The sequence below is a fragment of the Bombina bombina genome, chromosome 5 (assembly GCF_027579735.1).
Source record: "Bombina bombina isolate aBomBom1 chromosome 5, aBomBom1.pri, whole genome shotgun sequence".
Taxonomy (NCBI): Eukaryota; Metazoa; Chordata; class Amphibia; order Anura; family Bombinatoridae; genus Bombina; species Bombina bombina.
Window position 1 is genome coordinate 101564685 of NC_069503.1, and position 13106 is coordinate 101577790.

General features: G+C 35.9%; 1 protein-coding gene across 1 annotated transcript in view; it reads left to right on the top strand.

Moving 5' to 3' along the window:
- Positions 1–1054: 1054 nt before the first annotated feature.
- Positions 1055–13106, top strand: part of LOC128659996 (oocyte zinc finger protein XlCOF6-like) — a 40868-nt gene continuing 28816 nt past the window's right edge. Inside the window, exon 1 of the mRNA XM_053713589.1 lies at positions 1055–1586. The gene's annotated coding sequence lies outside the window, so the exon portion shown is untranslated. The remainder of the gene's footprint in view (positions 1587–13106) is intronic.

Consider the following 13106-nt stretch of genomic DNA (forward strand, 5'->3'; position numbering starts at 1 on the left):
ATATTACTAATATTATTAAAGATAAATTTAATGTTTTAGTAAATTAATTATATAATTTCACACGTGAAACAGCCTGGGCTATGTTATGCTCTCAAGTACTATCTGATCTATCTACTGACTTAAAGATTCAACTTCAAAGTTTATGGTCTGGAAAATGGCCAGCTTCTTTGAGTTTAGCTGCATCTAAGTCAGTCACTGATTTTGCCATGACACATCTTTTTTGGTGGGAAGTAATTTTATCTAACTGCACCACTGAATTTTGTATGATTCATACATTAATTCCTTGGTCTGGTAAAGATACTATTATTTATCGCTTAGCGACAATTGGTCTTCCTGCTAATGGTTCATTACTGTTTCCGGTATTGTCACATCAGTGGGTGTCGCATAACATTGATAAGTCAAAATGGACACTTGTTGATGTATCATTGTGTCATTCCAATGCAAATTCGTTTATCTGTTCCCTTTCACAAGTCCATACAACTAATGAAACATGTTGGAAAAATCAAAAGTCTTTTACCTTACAAAGTCATTTTGATTTACTTAGACCGGTATTTTATTTAGGATCTGACACAGTTTGTTTTCATTTATTTAATTCTGATACTATTATATTCCAAACACAGGATAATGTATTTGCTAGTTCTCATTTATTACCTGGTGTAATACTATTCCACTTAATTATATTGCATCATGTAATTGGAATTTTACCATGTCCCAAACTCTTAATATTACTTTAAATTTAACATGGGACCATGTTATGATTTTTTCTGTTTATAATTTACCTTTGGGTATGGGATCACAAATGAAGAAATGGTTAACTGATTCTACTATAATTTCTTCCTTGTTACAAAATCTAAAACCTGTTTCTGTAGATACTAAAATTACTGTTGAACACGAACAAGGAATTTTAAAATCAGCTACTTCTAGTGTTTTACAGGATGCAAATATATCTTGGTGGGAATCTGTATTTGGATATAGTAGTACAGCTTCTCAATTTTTTTAATATTATGTTACACCCTGTTATTGTTTTAACTATTGTTCAAATTGTTATGTTTATTTTTATGTGTGGTTGTGTTTGTTATCAAAAGCATTTAAACAAAAAATTAGTTAGACAACTTTACAACCCTGGAACATCTTAATTCACAACAAAAACGTTATGTACCTTTATATTCTGCTTATTCAGTTTCACTTGGAACAACTAGGCTTCCTAATTCAATTTGACTGACATATAGAATAATTTGATATCAATATTGTATACTTATACTTTATTTTAATTTTCTAGGATACTCCTATCTCTCTCTTTTCTTGGTGTCTGGATGGAATTCTTTTGATTTGCACTTGGGCTCTTCTGAATTGATCTGCTGGACTACAACTGGACATGCTGAGGCCTTGTGACACGTTTACCTATGGTTGCTGCAATCGTTACCTGCAACCAACTGTGTCATCTACTTGTTTGACCCTATGGTTCTTCCTTGGCCTTTTCAGTGGTTATATACACTATTAGAAGGCCCTGAATGGGTTAAAGGTTTTGCTATCTATGCAGAGTATTTTTTAGAGGCTCATCCACAACACACGAAAGGGTTGATGAGGTATTTGCATTTGATTGCTGATTGTTACACAGCATATGGGGGGTTCTTACAAATTACCGGAAGTTTTGAGAGAAAAACTGGGGAAAGAAGTAGCCTTAGGAAGGATAGCAGGCCCCTTTAATGACAAATAGCTAAAGAATTTGATTATATCATCTTTGGGAGAGGTGACCAAAAAGAAGGCCGGTAAATTCTGAACAATTCAGCAATTATCCTGCCCCAAGGGTCAGTCAGTAAATGATGCAATCAGTAGGGAGGATGCATCAGTATCCAACCAGTCATTTGACCAGGCAGTAAATTTGGTTAGGTTGGCAGGCTGGGTGCTGATTTAGCAAAAGTCGATATAGAATCTGCATTCAGATTACTACCTATAAAGCCAAAACGTTTGGTTTTGATTTGATGCAAATTTGAGGGCATGTTCTATATCGACAAATATCTGCCTATGGGGTGTGCTATATCTTGTGCGTATTTTTAAATGTCCAGCACTTTTTTGCATTAGCTGGTAGAGAGAAGGGCAGGTGAAAGTAGTATTGTGCATTACTTTGATGACTTCATGACAGTAGGTAGAAAGTGTACAGGATAATGTGATAGAGTTCTTTGTTTTGTTTTTTTTAAAATATTTATTTATCAGTTTTTTTTCAAATAACATAAAAAATAAAACAAGTCAATCCACAAAAAAAGGAAAAAACAAAAAAACAAAAGAAATAATATATTATGGAGACGCAGCTCCTCATCATATTGCAACTTCCATGGAGACACAGCTCCACCTCAGCAGAAAAAAAAAAAAAAAAGACAAGAAGAAAAACAAGAAATAAAATAAACAAAAATTATAACAGTCTACCTAGCTGGGTAGCCATTATCTTAACTTTTGTCATTATTCTATACAATATAATTCTAAGCATCAGAATAACCATAAATACCATTCCTGGTATCATTTTTTAAAAAACAGAGAAAGAGGACAAAAAAAAAAAAAAAAAAAAATCCCCGCCCCCTGTCTCCCTTAATGTTAACTCCCAATTGTATCTTATTACTCAACATGCAAAATTAATTTACTGAGCTTATGACCACTAATATATTTCTCTATATAACGAAATCCACGATGCCGGGAATTCATTTAATAGCACTAATTCAGCAAAACTATTAGAGCTCAAGAAAGGGTTCAGTATACGTTTTTGGATTTGAGGAGGGTAAGTTTTAATTATGGGGAGCCATCCTACTAAGAATTTTTTAATTTTTTGTTCCCCTAATAGTTGTGTATGAAATGATTCAAAAATAATTTGGTTCTGTATCTCTTTAGTAAAAAGCGAGAAGCTAGGAGCTATTGTACTCTTCCAAGCTTTCAAAATTAAATGCCTGGACAATAAAATTACTGTGTTTAGTATGTTTCTGTAAGAATTTTGATTATCTATTTGAACCTCAAGAAATATAATCTCTTCCAGCCCTATAGAGACATTAGTCCCATAGTTTTTGTTAAACCAGTGGGAGACCTTATTCCAAAATTGATAGATTTTTGGACAGGAACCAAACATGTGAAATGTCTGCATTTACATATGAACAACGTGGGCACAAAAATGATTGTGCTACAAACATTCTTTTCAATCTAGCGGGAGTGAGATAATAATTGTTAAGTATTTTCATATGGGATTCTTTCCAATTTATTGAAACCCTACATTTGTCCAGGACTGAGAAACTTGTCTTAATCTTCTCATGGTTCATATCAGAAAAATGAGGTAACCATGTATTACAAATTTTATCCAAAAATTTTTGACTCTGTTTAGCCAGCATAATGTTATATATCAATGATATAGACAAGGTTCCCCCCACAGATTTTTGAATACATATTCTAATATCTGACCATGAGCCACCATTGTCCAAAATCGAGTCCCTACAATCCATAAAGTGACGAACTTGAAAATAAGCAAATAAACTATTTCTCGGAAGATCAAATTGCTTTCTAAGCTGTTCAAAAGCCGAAATCTGCCCTGTACCTGAAAGCAATTGGTATAAGTATTTCAATCCCTTTTCTTCCCATATCTTGAATATTTTCTGAGTGTTTCCAGGGGCAAATTCTACATTGCCTATTATAGGTAGATATTCAGAGAAGGTGTGATTTATCCCAATCAGGGCACAGAATTTATGCCAGGCTTTCACTATGTTGTTGATGGTAATTAAACCAGTAACAACACCAGGGATTTTGCTCGGTGGATTATGTAAGATAGTTTTTAACGAAAAAGGATAGATCATTGGACTTTCAATTTCATTTGAAGAGAACCAGTTAGTTTCTGCTAACCAGTCTATTGCAATTTTAACTAAAGCAGCCAAATTATAAAAGTTGATATTAGGTAGGGCAAGTCCAGCAACACTACGTTTTTGTGTAAGCTTATCAATGGAAATACACGCCTTCCTACCATGCCAAATGAATTTAGCAAACATAACATTTATTTTATTTATATCCGATTTTTTAAGGATAAGCGGAAGATTCTGTAGTGGATACAACAGTTGCGGAAAGACAATTGTCTTAATAAGACTAATTCTGGCTGAGATAGATAGTGATAGAGTTCTTAATGTACTGCTGAAAACGTTTTTTGGAGATGGGGGTTCCAGTGGCAGATGACAAATCAGAGGGTCCCTGTTCTAAGCTATCCTTTCTAGGCATATAGATTGATTCAGTGAATCAGCAGTGCAGATTACCCCAAGATAAGGTTGTGAAGATGAGGGAGGACATAAGGCAGGTGATTGATAAAAAAAAGGTATCACTTAGGGATATGCAGAAATTACTGGGCCTGTTACATTTTGCATGCAGGGTGATTCCAGTGGAAAGAATCTTTAAAAGAAGGTTGAAAGTGAGTACCAGAGGGGTTGCAAAGCCTAGTCACATGATTCGAGTCACAGTCAATTAAAAGGGGATTTAAAAGTATTGGATAATGTCCTAAAAAGTTTAATGGCATCAGGATTTGGGAGCAGATGGTGATAGCTAATGAAATCCATTTATATAGTTACTAAAGTTTAAATTCCTCAAGAGATGGGGAGAGAGAGCAAAAGAGAGGGGGGAGAGAGAGCGCAAAAGAGAGGGGGAGAGAGAGAGCAAGGGGTGGGACCGCTGTACTACAAAAAATGGCCCGTGTGCATGGGCTTTAGGACTAGTCATTGTTATAAATGTTGTTTTTTTAATGCATGTTCATCTGCTTGTGCCAGGCAATGGGATACTAAATGCTATTCTTCTCTTGGTGTTAGTGAGGGATTATTACACAGTGTAGATATCTGTGCTAGTGAAGGGTTAATAGACACTGTGCATCTATCTGTGCTAGAGAAGGGTTAATACCCACTGTACTGCTATCTGTGCTAGTGAAGAGTTAATACACACTGTGCTGCTCTCTGTGCTAGTGAAGGGGTTAATACCCACTGTTCTTCTCTCTGTGCTAGTGAAGAGTTAATGCACACTGTGCTGCTCTATGTGCTAGTGAAGGTGTGACGAACCAAGGTTATCCAACCCTGCGCCAGTCACTTATTTGGCACAGAAAGAGTTATCAGCCCCCTTTTACTGTCACCAATAGGTCACAATCTAGCCACACCAGGCAAGCTTGTGATTCAGTTTAGTGGGTGCAAGGGTTAACCACACTCCCTAGTCTGTACTAGACGTAACAGAAATGCCCTAAACTCCCTTTTAATGCCACCCACACTAAACCAACAATCCTATAGCTCCAATACTGCCACCACTTAAAATTTATTAAAGGGAAAATCCTAAGAAAAAACCCACACTTTACACATTAACTCTCTAAATACAATTTAGCAGAAAATAACCTAAATTATACAGTTCTAATATTCCAGTCTCTTTCAGTAACGTGGTTCAATTATTAGACAAAGGCCAAACTTAATAAAGGAATTATTTATTATGCCAAAAATATTATGCACAATGCATTATTAATAAAAAGTTGTTACAAATAAAATTACACACGCAAACAGTGTTTTAAAATAAAAAGGAGAAAAACAGAATTGAATACTTTCCTAGTTTCAAGATCTGTGCCAGGGGCTGGCATGAAGTGATGGATTCTTACTCTTGTAGAACAGCTGCCCTTGTAAGAATGACATCTCATAGCTGAAAAAGATTCTTTTTTTTTTATAATTTATTTATAACCAGCATATGGTACAATAACAAATTACAGATCCACGACACCTCGCAGGGTGCGATAATGTAACATAGAAATAATGATACAGAGTAATTTGATGACATACTCCATTAGATACAGTAAAATATGCTGTTCCCGATTATATTTAGAACTATAAAAAACTTGTATGGACAAAGAACTTTCTAACAGAAGTGCTCATTTGTACCACAATGCTGGGATTTTCTTTTTTATAAATTAACACAACCTAACTAAACATATAACAAACTAATAAACCCAGCACCCCAATCAACAGAAAAAAAAAAAAAACACAACATCCCCCCCGCCTCCGTCTTACCAAAGTCACACATAACCTCTCATATATACTGCCACTCTCCTGTTAAATTTGCTTCTAATATGTACAGAGAGTTCTTGAAAGGTTGAAAGACCAATTTTTGAGTTTCCTGTTCCAATGACTTAATGAATATCCCCCACTTATTCATGAATAATTTAATATTATTATCTATCTGTGTCTGGACTGAAGCTTGTTCTAAAAACATCTGGTATATTAACCCATTTTTAAATTCAGAAAATTTGGGTTCTTTGTTAGACTTCCAATGTTTCAATATAAGTTTTCTACCAATCAGAACTGCTGTGTTTATTAGTAAATAATTAGACCCGGCTTCCTCCTGGGTTACCAGAAAGAATACTACGAATTTGTTTACCTGAAAATATTGATTCAGAGTCTTAGTAGCCCAGAATGAAATTTTCCCCCAGAATCTTTGTATTACTGGACAGAGCAAAAAGAGGTGGATCATATCTGCTGCAAAGAATTTACATTTACTACAAACTATCTTTTCACTGACTTTATCCCATCAGGCTTGCCACCCAGGTGTATAGTAGCACTGGTAGAGGATCTTTAACTGTTGTTCCCTAAAATATTCTCCTTTCATCGGCTTTGCCACCCTGTCTCCTGAGTTCTTCATTAACTCTAGTTCTATCTGAGTTCTGCAAAGTGGATCCCATTTTAGTTCTAAAAATCTTGCATTGCTTTATTCTTGGGATGCTAATAAAGCGTGATATGAATATGAAATGGAGAATTTCCCTATTTGGAAAATACTGATTATCTGCTTAAGTATATCATTGTCCCAGTCTATTGCTTTTATTTTCTTGCATTGTTCAACATAGTGCCGAATTTGTAGATAAGAGAAGAAGAGGCGGTTTGGCATGTTATATTCTGATTTACAATCATCAAAGGTTTTAATAGAGTTATCTTCTCTTTTGAGCAACTGCGAGATGTAGTTTATCCCTAAATCTGACCAGGCATTAAATCTGGCAGAATCATATCCTTCCTCAAATTCTGGATTGCCTCTGATTGTTAAAAAGGGCGATCCTCTATAGTTGATCCCTATCTTAGAGCAGAAATGACGCCAAGCCCCTATTGGTTGATCTATAACTAACATCCTTTTTATAGCTTTGGGGATTCGATTCGGGGGCATATGCAGCAATGCTTTAAGAGCAAAAGGGGCTACTAAAGCTCCTTCAATTTTAGAGAAGGTAAAGTGACCCTTATCGGTCAACCAGTCCCAGTCAAATTTTAGGTTAGATACTAAATTATATAGTTCAAAATCAGGTAAAGCCATACCTACAGCCTCTTTCCTTGCGCATAGACGTTTGAGCGCAATCCTGGTTTTTTTGTTGCTCCAAATAAATTGTGTTATTAATTTATTAATTAACACTCGGTCCTTCCTTAATAGTAACAATGGTAAGGCTTGAAAAATATAGATACATTTTGGAAGGGAAACCATTTTTATTAAGTGAATACGACCTGCAAGAGATAAGGGCAGATTCCTCCATCTCTCTAAATCCTCCTTGAATGAAGCAATGGCTGGTAAGAAATTTAAATTATACCATCTTTTAGAATTAGATGCAAATCTTATCCCTAGATATGTAATATAGTCTTTAGCCTCTTTAAAGGGAATTGTTGGAGAGCTTTTTAGTTTAATAAGCCACATGAGTTCAGATTTTTCTTTATTAATCGCAAAACCAGAGAAGGCATGAAAGGTTTCTAGAGCCTCCATAATTATAGGTAAATTATACTTGAGATTTTGAACAAAAAGAAGAAGATCATCCGCATAGATAGCTTGAATTATTCTATGACCTTCAATATTAATTCCTAGCAGATTTTGCCTAAAAAATATTGCTAGAGGCTCTAAAGCCAAGTTAAAAAGCAGCGGGGATAGTGGGCACCCTTGTCTTGTCCCACTGTGAAGAATGAACTGATCTGATGTTAAGAAATTAACACTTAAAGACGCCCCCGGATTAGAGTACAAAAGAGCAATAATTTGAGAAAATGTACCCACAATACCAAAATTGGTAATAGTCGTAAACATATGATCCCATAATAATGTATCAAACGCTTTTTGTGTATCTATTGAGATAACCGCAGCGTCTTCTGTTAACTCTATTCCTCTTTCCTTCATTAGTTCACAATAATTAATTGCTAACTCTAGTTTCCTTAGAGATTTAACAAGTGTTCTTCCTTTAATAAAACCCGTTTGATCTGGGTGGATCAGTTCACTGATCACCTTTTGTAATCTATTTGCTAATATGTGAGTTAGAATTTTGTAGTCGACATTCAACAGAGAAATGGGCCTATAAGACTCCAATGCTTCTCTATTTTTGCCTTGTTTATAGATTAAGATTATCCTGGATTCTGCAAAACATTTAGAGGGTATTTGATTTTCCTGAAAAAAACAATTAGAAACCTTACATAGAATAGGGGTAATCTTATCTGCGAGAATTTTATAAAGTTCCCCTGGAAGATCATCCGGGCCTGACGTTTTATTTAACTTTAAATTGGTAATAGAGTTTTTAATCTCCTCTTCCGTGATTGGGGAGTTCAGAAAATCCAGCTCTTCTTTGGCTATTTGGGGTAGCTTAACCCTGTCCCAAAAGTGATCCTTCTTTAATTTATCTATAGGTTGGTCCTGATATAATCGTTTAAAATATTGCAAAAATTCCTCTAAGATGTCTTGAGGGAGAGTACATGATCTATGTTTAGACTTGATTAGAGGTATGGAGCTATTTGTTTTACGTGTACTTACCAGTCTGGCCAAAAATTTTCCCTCTCTTATTCCCAAATTGCATATAGTTACTATTCCTCTTTAACTCCTGCTGTGTTTCTTTTAAGATATACCAATTATCTATTTGTTTTTTAGCTTCTAAATAATTCCGCCAATTAACTTTGTTGTTAACTAAAACATATTTTTGGTATTTATTAATAATCTGTTTGGAAAGCTGAATCCAATAAGAGTCATTTTTCTTTTTTACTTTAATTACATACGCAAGTATCTCTCCCCTTATTACTGCTTTAAAAGCTTGCCATATAATTTCTATGTTGGATACTGAGCCTATATTCTTGTTATAATAGATACTCCATTTCTCACTCAAAAATCTTAAGTTATTATATAAGTATGTTGGAAAATGTAATCTATAATTTCCTGGTTTTGGATTCATAATCAAGAGAAAGAATAATTGGGGCGTGGTCTGAAATGGTAATTGGCATGATTTCTACCTTTTTTGTTAGAGAGAATAGTTTGTCGCTAATTAAAAACATATCAATTTGTGATAAAGATTTGTAAACTTTAGATAGACATGTAAATTCTTTACTATCTGGATGTGTATTTCTCCAGATATCTAGTATACCTAAATTAAAACAAAATTTCTTAAAGATTTTGTTATCTTTGTAGCCTGTTAAGACCTCTTTCCCTAGCTGGTTCCTATCTAAAGCATAAGAAGCTACTAAGTTCAGATTGCCCCCCATAATTATATTTTGGTTATAGTTTAATAATTTTATCTGCAAAAACTCCCAAAACCCAGTTTTCTTTATGTTCGGGCCATATACATTGCATAGTATGATTCTTTTTGAACCTATTTCTATCTCAAGTATAATATATCTCCCTTGTTGATCAATTTCCTAAAAACTATAGCTACCCCTCTCTTCCGCTGTACCCCAGCCGAGTAGATTACTTCACCCACCCATCCCCATTTAAGTTTTTGACTTTCTAACTCATTAAGTGAGTCTCTTGTAATAGACCAATGTCGATTTTAAGCTTATTTAAATGTTGTAATATTGCTTTCCTTTTAACCGGAGAGGTAAACCCTCCAACGTTCCATGAGCCTAACTTACATTCCTCCACTATACGTATATTTTATTTTCTAATTCCTACAGAGAGATATAGCAAGAATAAAAGGAGGGAAAAAAAAAAAAGGCCCCCACACACATCTGCTTATTAGCAACCATACACCATAAAGTTTTAGCAAAACATGACTGCTCATAATACAGATTTTAGAACTATCTCTCATTTTATCTTTGCTCAATTCTTAAGAAGCTTTCCAAATCCTGAGGGTTCTCAAAAATCCTGAATCCTTCTTTAGTCTGTATACTGATTCTGGCAGGCTATAGTAACCTGACTACTCTTCCTTCCTGAATCAGGCGTGAACAAATGGGGGCACAAAGCTTCCTCTTATTAGAGGTTTCAAATACAAAATCTTGAAAGATTAATATTTTCTTGCTTTGATAGAATACTTCTTTCTGCGCTCTGTATGCTTGTAGGATCTTAACTTTTTCTTGGAAGTTTAAGTATTTAATAATTATTGGTCTAGGTCTATTCTTACCATCTTCTTGATCTCTTAACCTACCTATCCTATGTGCTCTTTCTACTGTAAAAGTATGAGCTGACTCAAAGATATTTAATAAGGAAGGTAGTTCAATTGAAGCAAAGTGGACTAGCTCTTTATCAGATAGTGCTTCAGAAACTCCAATCACTCTTACATTGTTTCTCCTGGATCTGTTTTCTAGGTCCTCGACCTTGTCAGTTAAAAATTTAACTTGTTTCTGGATATATACTAGGTCTTTATCTTTCTCTATGTCCCTATCTTCCAAATCTGAAATCCGTTGTTCTGCTAAGCCAATTTCTCCTGTTAAGTGTGATCAGTCCACGGGTCATCATTACTTCTGGGATATTGCTCCTCCCCAACAGGAAGTGCAAGAGGATTCACCCAGCAGAGCTGCCATATAGCTCCTCCCCTCTACGTCACCTCCAGTCATTCTCTTGCACCCAACGACTAGATAGGATGTGTGAGAGGACTATGGTGATTATACTTAGTTTTATACCTTCAATCAAAAGTTTGTTATTTTATAATAGCACCGGAGTGTGTTATTCCTTCTCTGGTAGAATTTGAAGAAGAATCTACCTGAGTTTTTACTATGATTTTAGCCGGCGTAGTTAAGATCATATTGCTGTTTCTCGGCCATCTGAGGAGAGGTAAACTTCAGATCAGGGGACAGCGGGCAGATTAATCTGCAAAGAGGTATGTAGCAGCTTATTATTTTCTGACAATGGAATTGATGAGAAAATTCTGCCATACCGATATAATGTAAACTCAGCCTTAAATGCAGTAGCAGCAACTGGTATCAGGCTGTCATGTATGTATATTTTACACTTCAGTATTCTGGGGAATGGCACTTCACTGGAATTATACTGTGTGCATAAGACTTTAGCCTAATTTGCAGGGACTAGCAACAGGCTTTTTAATAACACTTAATTTATGTTAAACGTTTTTTGCTGGCATGTAAAATCGTTTCATTTTCTGAGGTACTGGGTGAATAAAATATTTTGGGCACTATTTTTTTCCACTTGGCAGTTGTTTTATTTAATTTATGACAGTTTACTGATCTCTCTCACTGTTGTGTGTGAGGGGGAGGGGCCGTTTTTGGCGCTTTTGCTACGCATCAAAAAATTCAGTCAGAAGCTCACTGTACTTCCTGCATGATCCGGTTCATCTCTACAGAACTCAGGGGTCTTCAAAACTTGTTTTGAGGGAGGTAATCACTCACAGCAGAGCTGTGAGATTGTAGTTGACTGTGATAAAAAACGTTTATTTCTGTAACTTTTTTTTCTGCTATCAGAGTTAGTTATCCTTTGCTAATGGGAACAAGCCTTTGCTAAAATTGTATTTTTTACAAAGATTTGATGCTATAACCTTTCAGTTTATTAACTTTCAACTGTCATAACTCTTTCTGTGCTTCTTATAGGCACAGTACGTTTTCTTATTATAGTAAATTACTTGAAAAGTATTTCCAAGTTACTAGTTTATTTGCTAGTGTGTTAAACATGTCTGATTCAGAGGAAGACATCTGTGCTATATGTGCTAATGCCAAAGTGGAGCCCAATAGAAATTTATGTACTAACTGCATTGATGCTACTTTAAATAAGAGTCAATCTGTAAAAATTGAACATATTTCACCAAACAACGAGGGGAGAGTTATGCTGACTAACTCGCCTCACGTGTCAGTACCTGCATCTCCCGCTCGGGAGGTGCGTGATATTGTGGCGCCGAGTACATCTGGGCGGCCATTACAAATCACATTACAGGATATGGCTACTGTTATGACTGAAGTTTTGGCTAAATTACCAGAACTAAGAGGTAAGCGTGATCACTCTGGGATGAGAACAGAGTGCGCTGATAATGTTAGGGCCATGTCAGATACTGCGTCACAACTTGCAGAACATGAGGACGGAGAGCTTCATTCTGCGGCTGACGGTTCTGATCCAAACAGATTGGATTCAGATATTTCAAATTTTAAATTTAAGCTGGAAAACCTCCGTGTATTACTAGGGGAGGTGTTAGCGGCTCTGAATGATTGTAACACAGTTGCAATACCAGAGAAAATGTGTAGGTTGGATAAATATTTTGCGGTACCGTCGAGTACTGACGTTTTTCCTATACCTAAGAGACTTACTGAAATTGTTACTAAGGAGTGGGATAGACCCCGTGTGCCGTTCTCACCCCCTCCGATATTTAGAAAGATGTTTCCAATAGACACCACCACTCGGGACTTATGGCAAACGGTCCCTAAGGTGGAGGGAGCAGTTTCTACTTTAGCTAAGCGTACCACTATCCCGGTGGAGGATAGCTGTGCCTTTTCAGATCCAATGGATAAAAAGTTAGAGGGTTACCTTAAGAAAATGTTTGTTCAACAAGGTTTTATATTGCAACCCCTTGCATGCATTGCGCCTGTCACGGCTGCAGCAGCATTTTGGTTTGAGTCTCTGGAAGAGACACTTGAATCAGCTCCATTAGATGAGATTACACACAAGCTTAAAGCTCTTAAGTTAGCTAACTCATTTATTTCAGATGCCGTAGTACATTTAACTAAACTTACGGCTAAGAATTCCGGATTCGCCATTCAGGCGCGCAGAGCACTGTGGCTAAAATCCTGGTCAGCTGACGTTACTTCTAAGTCTAAATTACTTAATATACCTTTCAAAGGGCAGACCTTATTCGGGCCCGGATTGAAAGAAATTATTGCTGACATTACAGGAGGTAAAGGCCATGCCCTGCCTCAAGACAG